The 16,688-nt window shown below is 40.4% G+C and overlaps 1 protein-coding gene and 1 long non-coding RNA gene across 2 annotated transcripts in view; one reads left to right on the plus strand and one right to left on the minus strand.

Moving 5' to 3' along the window:
• LOC133507719 (uncharacterized) overlaps positions 1-9,044 on the plus strand; it is a 40,768-nt gene extending 31,724 nt beyond the window's left edge. Inside the window, exon 3 of the long non-coding RNA XR_009796877.1 lies at positions 8,699-9,044. This is a non-coding gene — a long non-coding RNA (uncharacterized LOC133507719). The remainder of the gene's footprint in view (positions 1-8,698) is intronic.
• The window catches only part of wnt4 (wingless-type MMTV integration site family, member 4), a 57,195-nt gene that overhangs the window by 10,135 nt on the left and 30,372 nt on the right, over positions 1-16,688 (minus strand). The window lies entirely within an intron of this gene.

Here is a 16,688-nt window from a genome sequence, read left to right on the forward strand (position 1 = left end):
TTAAAAGGTTCAGATTACATTACCATCATAACATTTTTGAGAACGATTTTGTGTTTTTGCAAACTTACACTGAAAATGTCAACAAACAAAAAATACATTAACTATGAACCATAAATTTGAAATGTCGCTTCCAACTTTGTTTCATTTATATATTTGTTTTTTAACCCACAAGGTTATCCCCGTCTGTTTTTCTTGGTGTAAAACTCAATTATTGCTTGCAGAATATCTTTCACATTGCACGTTTAATGCTAAATGATGGTAACAAACAGTTTTAATGTTATGCTGCCTCCTATATTTAGAATACAGAATTAGCTTTTGGCCAATGTATCATCTGTGCTTTCATCCTTGATCAGGCTGTGCCAAGGTGGAACTTTAACTTTACACACACCATCTCATCCTGCACTTTCTACTTTGGCTTCAGACCAGGCGTTTTTATTCAAAAAGAGAAAATCTCATCCCGTTTCTCCACTGTCTAACTCTTTGCTCTACTTGCCCAGACTGGTTGTGGGCCATGTTTGTAATTACGAGTGTACTCCTTTAAGAGCGGAGGTGGGCGGGGTCAGGTAAAGTAATAAGTAGAGTGTGTGATGGTGTGGCGGAGGAGCAGCTTGTTGTGAGTGGCAGTGTGTTGCCAAAAAAAAAAAAAAGGCATCATGCTGTAGTTAACTGCACTGGATCTGTTTTCATTTAGGATGAGTGTTCGACAAGTGTGCAAATGCGCAGTTGCTCAGTTTAGAGGGAACATTGCTGTTGTCAATTATTTGTACTGACGAGAACTATTTTGTCATAACAGGGGACTTTGACATTCGTGTTGACAATAACATGGAAAAAACATCCAAAGAACTTTCTGCAATACTAGACACATTTGACCTCTCTCAACACTCACACTCAAGGTCAGATGCTAGACAAAGTCACGTCTAAGGATGTTGAAATTCTATCAATTGACAAGGATATGGCCATTTCTGACAATTTTTGTGTATTTTTTGGAAGACAGATTCCTCCAAAAGTTCAGATAGCCTCTATGTCTATTAGGAAAAGGTCCATACTGTAGATGAGAGTACTGCTACTAAATTTATGGAGTCTGCGGCTGTGCCACAAGTGACAGTGGCTGTGCCACAGACTGTAAATGCTGAGAGAGTTGATGAACCTTTCGACAATTTCACCTCGAAAATCACAAATGCCATGAATGCTCTCGCTTCTGTTAAAACTAAGACCATCCTGAAGCAACCGAGAACACAACGGAGGAGCACAATGATGGTCAACAGATCTAAATCAGAGTATAGGAAAGCAGAACACAAGTGGAGAAAAACAAAATTCCAAATTGACTATGACCTCTACAGACATTGTCTGCGTTATTTTAACCAAGAGTTAGTCAGAGCGAGACAGCAACACTTTTCTGAAATAATCAGGAAGAACCTCAACAATACTTGTGCTGTGGTGGACAAGCTCACAACCCCCCCAAATCAGATAGGTCACTGTCAACTCATAACACCTGAAAAATGCCTGTTATTTTAGTGAAAAATACAATCCATCAGGTCAATTGTTAGCACAAATCAGCAAAAAGACAAAATTATTTCACATTTGAAGCCACCCAGGGAAAACCATAAGCTTGTCAGATTTTGATACAGTTGACCAAAAAAACTGCAGAGAAAAATGTTCAGCAGTTGAAATCATCAACGAGTTGTCTCGATTCAATAGAATTTGACTTTTCAAAACTATTGTTAAATCAGTGCTACCTGATTTGCAGCAAATAATCAATTGCTCACTTCAGCCTGGCGAGTTTCCCAAAGCTGCTCTTAAGCCTCTTCTGAAACACAGAGAACTGGACAATTCCATGTTAGCAAGCTATAGACCCATCTCAAATCTCCTGTTCATAGCCAAGATTCTTGAAAAAGTAATTTTTTGAATCAACTCAGCAATTTCTTGAATTTAAATGGACTTTTTGACAAATTTCAATCAGGTTTCCGAACTCATCACAGTACAGAATCTGCTCTTATCAAAGTGCTAAATTATATAAGGTTGAATACTAACGCAGGAAAGGTGTCACTTTCAGTGTTGTTGGATCACAGCGCGGCTTTTGATACGATAGATCATAATATACTGCTAAATAGGTTGGAAACATGTGTAGGACTAAATGGTGTGGTCCTGAACCGGTTATGGTTTTACCTGGAGGAAAGGAGCTACTTTGGAACCATTGGAAGTGCTCAATCTCAACAAATAGCAATGACCCATGGGGTCCCTCAAGGGTCAGTTCTTGGACCTTTCTTCTTCAGCCTGTATATGCTTGCTACCCTTGGGTCAAATTCTTCAAAATTTTAATTTTGACGATCATAGCTATGCAGATGACACACAGTTATATTTAGCAGTGTCTCCAGATGACTACAGTTCAGTTGAGGTTTTGTGCCACTGTCTAAAGTAGATAAATAACTGGATGTGCCAAAATTTTGTTCAACTAAATCACAACAAAACAGAGACAATTGTTTTTGCCAATCAAGAAACGAATTGCTGTGAGTAAACACCTGGACTCTCTATCTTTAAAAACCAAAGATCAAGTCCAAAACATTGGTCTTCTGATGGATTCTGACCTGACTTTCAACAATCATATCAAATCAATCACAAAAACGGCCTTCTACCATCTGAAGAAGATATCTAGAGTGAAGGCTTGTATGTGTCAAGCAGACCAGGAAAACCTCTTCCATGCTTTTATCTCAAGGAGACTTGAAGACTGTAATGGTCTTTTGACTGAACTCCCCCAAAAGAGTTTTAAACAGCTGCAACTCATTCAGATTGCTGCATCTCACGTTCTGACCAAAACAAAGTGGTCAGAGCATATAGAGTAACTCCAATTCTAAAGTCCTTGCACTGGTTTCCAGTCAGCTTTAGAATAGATTTTAAAGTTCTGCTACTGGTCAATAGATCACTAAATGATTTAGGTCCTGAATAGATGAAAGAAATACACAGAATACAAACCCAGTATAGCTCTGAGATCGACTGACTCAGGTCAAATAGTGGAGTGTAGAGTCCAAAGCAAACATGGTGAAGTATTATTTAGCTATTATGTTACACACAAATGGAATAAGTTGCCAACAGAGGTGACGTCAGACCCAAGTGTGAATGTTTATAAATCCACATTGAAAACTCTCCTTTTTTGTCATGCTTTTTATAGTATTTCCACTCTTTAATCATATTACTTGCACTGTATGTGGTTTTCTTGTTTTAAATATATTTTGTTGTTATTTTTATTGTTTTTATCCCATTTTAAATGCTTTATCTCTTTGTTTTCAAATGCTTTTCATCATGTAAAGCATACTGAGTTACCTCGTGTATGAAATGCGCTATACAAATAAAACTTGTGCGGTCGCCTCGGTACAGTGTTCCTTAGAACTGTTTGTTTCTGTGTTTTTCGGGTGTCTTTTGACTCAAGTACAAAAGAAATGACTTGCTAACCACCAGCAGGTGTTTTACGGACTTTTTTCAACAACTCTTGCAAATTCGCAGTCTTTTCCTTGAGTTAATGACAAGAGCAGCAGCGAGAGCAACAGCGTCTGCGCTCTCCAGAGCATGGAGGCGAAGACGCCGCAGGGGGATGTGAGGCGGGATCCAAGTAAAACTTTGCAGGAGAGGACACAGATTGGTGTTCATGTCGATTCACCTTGCGACTGACTGTAGGTTCCATTCCCAACAAAATAGACATGCTTCATCTCCTAATAAGGACCAGCAAAGACTTCAGACGTTCCAACGCTTGTGTACCGCCTCTCTAGTATACAGTGGTACCTCAGTTTTCGAACGTCTTAGTTTTCGTACAAATCGGTTTTCAAATGAAAATTTTGAGATTTTTTTGCTTTGGTTTTCAAATGAAAATCGGTATTCGAACACCCCGACCAACTGACACACGATGACTTGTTATTGTGCTTTTGAACACACCCCCGAAAAAAAATGGAAAAGGCCTAACATGCGCTACGGCAAGCCAACCAGTTGACTCACAAGCTCCTCTGCTCGCGGACGTTTCCCAGTACTGTAGTGACTTTTTTTCTTCAAATTGAGCAACATTAACCCCTGATCATTGCTCCAAAGAAGGCAAGTGGAACTGCTGGTGCTAAAAAAAGGAAAGTGGTGCGTAAAACTGTCGACTTCAAGAAGGATTTGATAGCCGAGCACGAATCTCCTCTGCGTATTTCTGAGCTATCAAAGAAGTATGGTATGGCGAAATTGACGATCAGCACCATTCTGAAACACAAGGATGCCCTCAAAGCAAGTGATGTTGCTAAAGGAGCAACCGTGTTGACCAAGCAGAGGCCACAGATCTTGGAGGAAGTCGAAAGGTTGCTTCTTATTTTCGTGAACGAGCAGCAGTTAACTGTTGGCGAGGTAGGGAGATGTCGTCTGATGACGCTGAAGGCAGGAAGGATGTCTCAAGTGCCGATATTAAAGCTATATCTGCGCTAAATGCAACGACATCCATAATTTTGTAGAATTTCATCACCTGAATAAAGCTGAATGTTGCAGAGCACTGCAAAATTTCAATGATGTTGTTGTTAGCCACTTCAGAAAAGTGCTTAAAAGACGGCAGAAACAAACCCTACATCCAGTTGCAAGTTGTTTTTTTAACGTACTTTCTTTGCAAATAAAAAAATATTTGTTTTTTTTCCCCTCATTATTGCTCGTTTTAAGTTATTTTGCACTTTTTGTTTAAAAAAAAAAAAAAAAAGGTTTACAAGTCGGGGGGGCCGAATCGCTACAGATACAGCAATGCATTCCCAGCCTAGCATACTCTACAAGGCTAAAGAATATATTTTAAGCAAAAAATAAATATATTTGTAAAATGATTTGATTATATAAAGTAATTAAACTATACATTTATTTCTACTATGCAGTTTATTGTCAGGAAAATCTAAAACAAATCGCTTAAAAAACATTTTTTCGGCTTGGAACCCATTATTTCATTTTACATTCATTGTAATGAGAAATCGTGCTTTGGTTTTCGAACGTTTTCATTTTCAACCAGCCTTCTGGAACAGATTGTGTTCGAGAACCAAGGCAACACCGTATAATATCTTGACGAGAGGTGAATAACGAGTTCTTTCCTCAATCAAAATTAAGAACTAATCAATTAACTTAATGGTAATTACTCCAAACTTCTATAACAACTTTACTCTTTACTTGTGCACTTATTCCCTCTCAAAAGGTCTCTGAAATAATATTTCCCCTTATGAGTTAAGGTTATCCTAATTTAACAAACCAAGCTACCATATAAACTCCCCACTTTTTTAACCGTCTTGTCGCTAGCGTCCTAGAAAAGTTCTATCCATCCACTCCTCTGTATTAGTGGCTAAGATTTGAGTAGTCCACTCAAACGACACACTATCACAATTCAACTGTCAACAGTCGTTTTCAAACACATTGATCAATGTTGAGAAATGTCCACTGTTAACTTTTGTTTTCTTCAAATCAGCCACGCACCCTTTACACTCCTTCCTGCTTCTCCCTTTCACTGTCTTTCTCCTCAACTCAGAAAGCATTTGCCTCACCCAAGGTTCAGTCCTAGCCCTCCCTGTGTTGAGTTTGCATGTTCTCCTGTGCCTGTTTGGGTTATCTCCGGGCACTCCGGTTTCCTCCCACATCCCCAAAACATGCACTATTAATTGGACACTCTAAATTGCCCCTAGGTGTTATTGTGAGTGCAGGTGTTTGTCTCCATGTGCCCAGCGACTGGCTGGCAACCAATTCAGTGTGTACCCTGCCTGCTGCCTGATGACTGCTGGCATAGGCTCCAGCACTTCCGTGACCCCCGTGAAGATATGCAGCTCAGAAAATGAATGGATAATCTCCAATCTCCAGACTCACACAACTTCGAGCATGTATTTTAGTTGCTCCAGAAAAGACCGAAAAGGAGGAAAGACCTTTCATACATGCAACAACAGAAAGAGGCTGCAGTGAAAGCTTGGAAAACATACAATTGTCTTATTCACTTTAATCTCTGTTAACTTGATTGGTTACTTTTACTCACCTAAACATAGGTGTTTTTTTTAATATAAATCATGCTATCATCAAATTGTTCGTATGATGTGATGTAAATTTACATTAACGGAAGACTTTGTCGAAACTAATAGGGAAACAGGGAATGGGAAACATTAAAAGTTAGTAGATGAGGGTTCAGTGTTTCTTTTAATGCCAGAGTTATCTACAGATTTCACCAAGAAACATCTCTAAATGGGAAAAGTATTATCGAAATTCCTCTCACGCTCAGACATTCCAATGAGCGGGGGTGGAAAACTGACAACCAATCAGTGTTTGCCGCGCCTGCAGTGCTTCCTGTTCTGACCCCCCATTGCTCGTGGATACATTTCACCGAACGGAGAACATCCACTATGTGGGATTTTGTGGATGGTTTTTGTGAAAAAAGAATTACAAACAAACAAAACAAAAGTAGCATGACTTACAATATTGAAGCCTGGGCTCTTCAGCCAGAATACACACATCCAACACTTGACATGTTATAGAGGGGGCGTGGTGCTGACGACGAAAAATAAGAGTCTCATTATATGGTTTGATTAGAGGCTTTTCTGAGGAGTTGGTTTCGATGTAAAGAATATATAGCAGGTGGCCAGACTTTTTTTTAACACCTTGTTGTACTTTTCAAGTAGCAAAGCTTCTCGCGATTCATCAGCGGCGGGGGTGGGGGGCGAGGGGCACGGGGGTTTGCATGCGTGCATCGCCGTAAATACTAACTGGGAAGTATTGTGTGCTTGCACATATATATCCATCCATCCATTTTCTTAGCTGGACAATAGTCGCAGGAATGCTGGAGGCTATCCCAGCTGTCAATGGGCAGGGGGCACGTTTACACACACGCAGACACAGGGAGGTCTGGGATTGAACAGCTGCGCCACCGTGCCGCCTCATAAAGTATGTTGTTGCTTATACAGTATTAGCATGAGAGGCTATAACTAAGCAGCTAATAACCAGTAATGATTAGATGTGTGCAAATTACCCCCGCTGTTGAACGAGCCTCAACTGTGACAGCCACTGTTTTATCCTGTCAGGTTAACTCCATGGGAGGTTAAAAAAGGAGAAATTTGAGTGTGTTTTCTCAGTTTTGTTGCACAACACATTGGCATCTTGGCTTAGCTAGAACGAATGGTCTATAATGCTAAGCACGGGCGACGTCAGGGGCGGGGTCAAGGATGTTTCTTCCACATTTGGGTGTGAAAGCTGGCACACATCCAGATTTTGCTTGGATTACAAAAATATTCTTTATTTTCAATTTTTTTTAATTAATGTCCAAAATATATGTAATAATAATATTATTTCACATTGGATGGTTTATTTTACATATGAATTTTGGGGAGAGTCTTCCTTTAAAAGCTATTTTTCCTATATTCATCTCATGAGAGCCATCACCAGCCGGAACTCTTGTCTTTTCTCTAGCCGCACTATTAATGCATACTCTAGAAAGGAAGAATTTCGGTTTACAGTCTAGAATGTATTCAGATTTAATTCCATCCTTTGGAATTTCAAATACTGTTAAATTTGTCATCATACACGATGCACACAGGATCTCAGCATATTGCACAAGACATCAGAGATCTTAGATCAAGGCCAAAAATTGGACATGGACAATTTTGTGATGGGTCTCAGACAGGAAATAAAAAAAAGTGATATATGTTCCTATCCTGATTTTTCCCATACAGTGGAGAGGCATACTTATTTCCCACACGGAACATAGTAGGAAAGTGACGAGAAATGAAATTTCCTTTTCTTCAGCCATTAGTTCACACTGTAAACACTGCAACAGTGCAATTAATAAATAATTCTGTGCATGTCTACCAAGAACAGACAAAATAATACTGAATAGTGGAAGTAATGTAAAGTAAGTGGACTCAAACAGATTAAAAGCAATAAATTGAAATTAAAGTTCATTAGGATTTATGAAAATGACACTTTGAGGCAGAAATGGATGATTTCTATGTCCATTATGTCTTATGGGAAAAAATGGAGTGCGATCAATGTACTATCATCCTTTCAAAGGTCTGGGAGGTCAGACACCTCTTTCTTTCCAGTTCCCCTCTCAACTTATTTATACTCTCAACTGTGAAGATAATCCTCCTCTTTCTGCCTCTTTGAAGGCCATGCTCTACCCAACCAGACAATGTCAGTATTCACCACTCATCACTGTGATAACCCTGCTCCCTGCCACTCCACAGCATCTCAGCCATATCTGGCGACATACAGTACATGCATGGAGGTGACCTCACAGTTTATTGTGATTTACTTGGAAGACCTTCATTATGAAGTTAGATGGGAGTTTCCATGATGTGAACATGTTATATAAACACTCATAGTATGTGTCTTATTTTTAACAGTTGAATACAAATATGAACCCAAATGAAATACTGTAGATTCAGGAGAAGAGAAAGTCTGATCGTAGAATAACTTAAGTTCTTAGAATCCAGAGGAATGCAAATAAATAAATATGAATAAATAAATAAGTTGGGGTGGAGAGTTAAAGGAGGTGGTGGCCCTGGGCATCCAACAGAGTGGGGGTATCCAAAGTCCACAATTCCTGGTGCTCTCTAACACTGGAATCCAGCATTACAAGAAGCCATCATATCTTTGACAGTAGTGAATAAAAGGTCTCAATGCCATGAGGCCACAATTGTGGTGTAAGTAATCAAGAGGTTTTTTTTTTTTTTTACAGGAGCATCTGATTGGCCCATTGGCCCAACAGCAGCACCTGGTATTCCTAGGCACTCTCCCATCCAGGTACTAATCAGACCTACCGTGCTTAGTTTCTGAGATTGAATGAGATCAGGCAGCTCAAATCGCTTCAAATATGATGTAGGCTAAATGCTTGTCTGGCCTTTTCCTCCCTTCAATGTCTCCTTTCTCATTGGGCCAATCGACTTGCACTGTGTCCATATCTGGGGGCTGCCCCTTCATAGGTAAAATAACTAATTTCCACTGCATCATTTTAGAGCGCCACATAGGGATCTAATATGGAAATGTATAGGACAGTCCATCCATCCATCCATCCATCCATCCATCCATCCATCCATCCATCCATCCATCCATCCACTTTCTGAGGTGCTTATCCTCACAAAGGTCACAGGATTGCTGGAGCCTATCCCCGCTATCATCGGGCAGGAGGCAGGGTACACCATGAACTGGTCGCCAGCCAATTGCACGGGACTTTGAAACAAACAACTATTCACTCTGACAGTCGTAGTTACACCTACGGGCAATTTAAAGTGTTCATTTAACCTATCGTGCATGTGTGGAAACCGGAGTACATATAGAAAAACCCATGCAGGTATGAGGAGAACATGCAAACTCGTCACAGGCAGGCTTGGATTTGAATCCCCCTTCCTCAGCACTGTGAGGCCAATGCTCTACAGCTGATCTACCTTCCCGCCTATAGGATAGTGACCCAAAAAAAAAAAAAATAAATAAAAAAATATATATATATTACAAAATATAGCAAGGCATGTTAGAAGCTGATAGGCTTAATCAGTATTTGGTCATCTACTCTTCTAGTGGCTTGATTGAAAATTACTTTTAGTGAACAAAAATTATAGTGAATAATAGCTTTTATCTATTTTTGTTTGACATAAATATTGCATTTATGAAACATCATTTATTCTCTCGTGGTATAGTGAACTTTTTCAACATTTAACATTGTTTTGCTGAATCAATGAAAATCAAACAATCCAACAAAATCAAAATAGTTGTACACCCCAACACCAAAATTTTAGTTTTTATTAGGAAGTTTGTAATTTCATCCATCCATCCAGCTTCTGCCGCTTATCCGAGGTCAGGTTGGGTCTCAGTTGCAGGGACACCCAGATTTCCCTCTCCCCAGCAGCTTCATTTAGCTCTTCGGGGAGGATCCCGAGTAGTTCCCAGGCTAGCCGAGAAATGTAGTCTCTCCTGCATGACCTGGGTAATCCCCTTGTTATGTTTCTGGTCAGACGGGCTCGGAACACCTCGTCAGGGAAGCATTTGAGCCAGCCACGTCATTTGGCTCTAGCAGTGGCTCTACTCGTGAGTCCCTCCCTGATGACCGAACTTCTTACTCCATCGATAAGGAAGAGCTCAGATACCCTTTGGAGGAAACTCATTCCAGGCGCTTGTATCTGGGATCTTGTTCTTTCGGTCATGAGCCACAGGTCATGACCATAGATGAAGGTAGGAATATAGACCGACTGATAAATAGAGTGCTTTGCCTTTCGACTTAGCTCCTTCCAACAGACCGATACAAAGTCAGCATCACTGCAGATGCTTCACTTATCTACCTGTCGATCACACGTTCCATTCTTACTTTCGTCATGACCCCAATATATTTGAACTCCTCCACTTGGATCAGAATCTCATCCCGGACCTAGAGAGGGTGCTCCACTCTTTTCTGACTGAGAACTCTGGCCTCAGATTTTGAGGTGCTGATTCTCATCAACTCAGGGTACAGGTCGTACAGCCCGTATCAGGGGGTTCTGTACCCCATTTTCACGAAGAACCCCCTACAGAACTCCCCAAGGGACACGGTCGAATGTCTTCTCCAAGTCATCAAAAGACATGTATACTGGTTGGGCGAACTCCCATGTACATTGTTTCTATCTTCAATCAAGGACTGACAAAAGCTGGCATACAGACAGGCAGAGCAGGCTCAGAGCTAAGGTTAGAATGTTCACTTCATTTCCAGTACCGCAGAAACAGTGCCAATGACTAAGTGTGTTGATTTTGACACTGGAGGAAACTTGAATTCTTAGCATTACACATTAATCCAGTAGTTTGGAACTGACGCGTAGAAACCGAAATATCGGTCATGGACAAATTTGGACTGATTCTCAGACAGCTAAAAGATAATATATATTGTTAAACTGATTTTTTTTCCCCATACAGTGAAGCAGCATACTTATTTCCCACACGGAATGTAGTAAGAAAGTGACAAGAAATATTATTTCCTTTTCTTCAGCCATTAGTTTACACCAGAGGTCGGGTACCTTTTAGGCTGAGAAAGCCATAAATGGCAAATATTTTAAAATGTAATTCCAAAAGAACCATACATATGTTAAAAACTAAATACAGGGTTATTCGTGCATTTTATATCAGACCAACACTTTGAGAGTTTCTATTCTATTTCTCATTTAAATAGCATTATGCTGTTGCGTACCAATGATGACAATAGTACTTCTTAACATTAATGCAACTTCTTTGCTGATGGCTTTATCTGTTTTTGTGAATGTAGGTTGTTCTTAATGTCTTTTTTTAAACGTGACAATGACTTTTCATATGTATAGGTAGAACCAAACATTGTCAGTACAGCACTACTCGCACGGGAAGTGCGTTGCAAGTTTTCAATCAGTTGGTTAGCAGGTTTATTTTTTTTCATTTCTCCCTACTTATGTGCGCTCGCCAACAATGCTTGCTGACAGAGGCATGTCTCTATGTAAAACAATTTCCAGGTGTGCGCGGCGCGTAAGCATGGTGTCATTATAAACCAAATTGATAGGCTGTGTAAGGACTGTAATGTTTGTAATTATGAGTGTAACCCTTTAAGAGGGGAGGGGGTAGGTGCAAGGTAAACTAGGAAGAAGAGTCAGGGTGGCGTCTTTTTTTTTTTTTTTTTTGGGCACTCCGTCACGTGATCAACCAAAACTGCCTCGCGACGGACACGTTGACCACTCCTGCTGTATACAGTATGTCGTTATGAGGGTTCTGCTAGCCCTACGCAACCATCAAAAGAGCCAGATTTGGCTCGCGAGCCATAGGTTCCTGACCCATGGTTTACACTGTGAACAAATACAGTGCATCTCATCTTATGGCTAGCTGACTTTCATGGCAAACGTTTGGTAGTGCAGTAAACTCATTTGAAACCGCATTTAAAATATACTGTGCATACTACATGTTTTCAGATTAAATTTGAAACAAAACAAATCTTTAGTATTCTTTCAAGAAAGTGAGGCGCGATTTCACCACAATAGGGAAATGTGGGTCACAGGGTGACAACTGTTGACAACCACTGCACTATGCTGAGTTTGATGTATTAAATGAATAGAGGAACGCATTTGGAGACAGCTTAGAGTGGCATGTGTTAATTGGGAATGTGATAAGAAGCTGGAGAAAGATCAACCGTCCATCCATTTCCCAAGCCACTTATCCACAAAAGGGTTGCGGGGGTGCTGGAGCCTTTCCCAGCCAACTTCGGTCAGTCACAGGGCACGTATCAAAACCATCACTGAGTGGGAACTGAGCCCTGCACCAATACCAGGTGAGTGTACAATTACACCATCAGTGACTAAAGATAAAAAAAAAAAACAACAACAAAAAAAAGAGAATAGTACCATTTTTTGTTTCAGTTTTTTTTGTTATTCAGAATGACATCCACCCATTCATCCATCTATCCATTTTCTGAACTGCTTATCCTCACAAAGGTCATGTCGCTGGAGCCTACCCCACATAGACTCGTACAACAGTCCCAATCACAATCACACCAAGGGGCAATTTAGAATCTCCGATTAATGCATGCTTTTTTGGGGGATATGGGAGGAAACTGGAGTGCCCAGAGAAAACCCACGCAGGCACAGGGAGAACATGCAAACTCCACACAGGTTTGGCTGGAATTTGAACCCTGGTCCTTAGTGTGAGGCCAATGAGGCCAACGCTCTAACCAGTTGCTGCAGCGTACTGCCTCTCTATGTATAATTGCAAGGAATTTAGAGATCATATATGGTCCATAATGTCATCATCAGAGGTGGGAAGTAACAAAGATTTTAAGGTATCTGTATTGAGTATTATTTTTTTCTGGCTTATTAACCTTTTAAACATAAATTTAACAATGTCTCGATGTAAAAAAGCAGAATGCCGAAAAAAAAACCTTGCAACAAGAGAGTCGAGCACATAGGAATACTTTATAACACTCCCCTTTGAGCCACCTGCTGATCGTGATGCTAAGCTAGTGAGGGCTAAGTATTGGCCCATTCCATACAGATAAGCTAGTGGAGGCAAAATACCGCTGCTTTCCATATTTGTAAAAAACAAAATAAGAATGCCTCTGCCTTGTGATGGGGACAACCGCACGTGTTGTACAGTCACAAATAGGAAACTCTGAACTAGCAGTAACTATTCATACGTACGGATATTTTGGGGCTTTTTTTTTTTATAAGTGCTGCAATGCTTAGGGTGAACCATTTAACATATTAGAAAGTTTGCTTGAAGTCTGGCTCGCTGGTGGTAAATGTGTTACGTTTGATCATTAACATAATACTTCCAACACATTTATTTGTCAACTGTCAAAAACTGTAAAACAAAACTGATTGAAAATATATATATATTTTTTAAATTTTCGATTTGTTTCAATTGTGGAACATGGAGGAATTGCCGCAGTGTTCCAATACTTTCCGATAGGATGTAGATCCAAGTGAAAGATGTAGGCGCTCTCCATGTGATTTGTTTTGGAATGTGTGTTTTTATGTTAATTCACGTGAAAGGAACAGACAGACCTTGAGCATGTGTTTCAGTTTCAGGGCTCCGTCTTGTTATCTGTCCATTTTGCACTGTATACCCTTGCTTCTCTTCGATGAGGTTAACAAAACACCTCACCCAACAGGCAGGGGAGTCAACCCGTAGAAGGGCAGAGCAACACAGACAGACGCACCATCAGCCTATGTCTCTTCCCCGTTCCTATCTCCCTCTTTTCTTTTCCAGCCTCTGTTGCACAAATCCCATGGGCCTAAACCCAGTGGAGCCAGTAGTGTTGTGAAGAGCGTGAAATGTAATGCAACACAAACACACAGGCAGGCTGTGAATACACTGCAGTCCAGGTGGAATGAACAAAGCCTCCCACCTATAGCCTTATGAAAATAAGAGATAAATCTAAATAGAGGAGGCTTTTATGACACGTTATCTAGAAGAGAAAATACAGAAGGAGGACTCAACGGTGTGTTCCAACTATAGGGGACACTCCTCAGCTTCCCTGGTAAGGTCAATTCAGGGATGCTGGAGAGGAAGGTCTTACAGGAAGTCGAACACCAGATTCAGGAAGAGGCCATGAAACAGTGGATTTCAACAGTGGGCATCACATTATTGTAAAAATTAATTAATTCAATGCATTATGATAATTATCATCATTATCCATTCATGTATTCTCTGAACCGCTTATCCTCGCAAGTGCTGGAGCCCATCCAAGCTACCATCCGGGAGGAGGCGAGGTACACCCTCAACTAATCATCATCAATATTATATTTCTTAAATCATCACATGTACTGGCCAGAATGTAGCTGTGTGGGAGATCCGCAGACCTATTCATGTCAGCACCAATTTTCTCCAGCTGACCCTGTATTTAGAAGGGTAACTTTAAACCCGTTATCTGTTGCCACACTAGCCTCAGAGGTGTGACTGTGCACAGGTCGCTGCGATTTCACATGTCTCTTTAATGCATTGAAATCTCCATGCAAAAAATAGTGGCACATTTAAAGGGAATGAGAGGAGCCATTCTGATTGACAGGAAGTGAAGTCGGCTGTAGAAAATGTGACACTAATTTCATTTCCATCAGTCATTTTCATAAAAGGTTTTCAGCTGCAAATGGAAATTATGAAACACATTTTTTCATACAATAATAGCTACCTGAAAAATCACGATAATGCATTTGCAAGATGATAACTCAAACACAGGTTGTTTTTTATCATCATCATCATCACGACCCTCATCATCATTATCATCATGTATGAGTGAACATTTCCCAACAGTCCTTTCTTGTTCTGTGAAGACACAAGCATGGAAGTGGAAACAAACAAACAAATAGTCCTTTCTAACTAGGCAGAAGACCGCCTTGTGACTATTTCAATGACAAATTTGTAATAGTACTGTGCTGTACATACTGGAACCTATAGAGGGCACTATTATACTAGTTTACTGAGAGGTGATGTGATGTGCTTTGCTGAAGTCTCTTAAGAAGAACTCTGTTCTGCAGTAGTTCATTTCAAATGACCTTTCGTGTGTGTGTGTGTGTGTGTGTGTGTCTGTTGGGATGAACAAATATGAAGTACAAGGGCTAGTAGAGAAGGACAAAGTGGATTTGAATTACATTCCTCGTCAAATGTAAGAAATAGGTAGATGGACACCAGATCGTGAACAACCAGAAAAATGTGAGGCATACTATGGTAATCTGTTTGTTTGTTGGTGTGTTTGTGTGCTTACACATGTGTCTGGCTGTATTTATATTCTGGTGGCTTTACTAGAGTTTATTGGCCCCTAAAAATATCATGCTCCGCCAACACCACAAGCCTCGCACACAGAAACACAGACACATTCACAAATCTACCGTTTCATGCCAGTTTGAGAAAATAAAGACAGCCAAATCCATGGACTAACCTCTCACCTGGTATCGGGGCAATCACCTATTATGGCTAGGACTCAAGATGTGTGTGTGCGTGCGTGTTTATGCATGTGTGTAAGTATGTATGTATGTGTGTCTGTGCTTGAGCCCAATCAACTGTAGCGTGTTTCACTGACAATTCTGTATGGTGCTTTTTGTGCTTCACATCACATTGGGATTAAAAACAGCTCATAAGGTATTTCAGGTGATGTAACAATAACATTACTTTTCACGTTGCCAGTAATTAGCTCCCAAGGAGACAACAGCTGTGAACAGCTGATTGTTTCTAAATCCATTGTTTCTAAATTTGGCTGTACTGTGTATACCTGTGACCATTTCGTTGTATAATGCGAGCTTGGATCATTTTAGCAAGCTGATGTCATGGTAGTGGCATGCAGAAAATCTGGTTAACTTCTCTGCGTCACAATCAAAAGATCAGTCCAACCATCCATCAATTTTCTTAGCTGCTTATCCTCACAAGGGTTGCGGGAGTGGTGGAGCCTATCCCAAATGTCAAGGGGCAGAAGGCGGGGTACACCCTGAACTGGTTGCCAGCCAATCACAGGGCACATATAAACAAACAACCATGCACACCTGCATGTTCTGTTGCATCTCTCACATCAAAACTCCTAATGCGCCATCCAGCCATCGTCTTCACAGCTTTGCACTTCAGGGGTCTTTACAGGGAGAACATGTAAACCCCACACACGGAGGTCGGGATTGAACTATGAGGCCAACACTTTACAGCTGCGCCACCATGCCACCCAGTAAAAAGCTCTAGCCTGGTTGTGGGGTCAATTCTGTTGTTATACTCGTCCAACATTTCCAAAAATATGCAATGTTGAAAATTTCTGAATTGCCCAATTAATTATTGTTTGTATGTATTTGCCCTGTGATTGACTGGTTTAAGAGGACTGCTTTTCAAGATGGATGATGAACACTCCTCAGACAACAGAGGCAGACACCTTGTGAAGTGCAGTTTGGAATGGTGGTCAGCGTCTGGCAAGCAAAAAGTGTGGAGTGTTGACTGCACTCCCGTCAGGAATAAATGATAATTAGTGGAGATATTATGTTATGTTATCAGGTTTGTGATTTACGGTGCAATGTGCTCATACCAGCTTTTGTTAATTGGCCATTTTCGTACAATTGAATGCCCTTTTTCATTATTGCCTGTAATCGGTGTCACCTTTAAAATAATATTTAGCAGACAGAAATGCGCTTTTTCCGTGTTAAACTAAATTGCAGTTATTTTTCAAATAAAAATGTGTTGGAGTAATTCAAAACATTTCTCTGGCAGTTTTGTTGTACTTAGTGTGC

Source organism: Syngnathoides biaculeatus, chromosome 10 (genome assembly GCF_019802595.1).
Source record: "Syngnathoides biaculeatus isolate LvHL_M chromosome 10, ASM1980259v1, whole genome shotgun sequence".
NCBI lineage: Eukaryota > Metazoa > Chordata > Actinopteri > Syngnathiformes > Syngnathidae > Syngnathoides > Syngnathoides biaculeatus.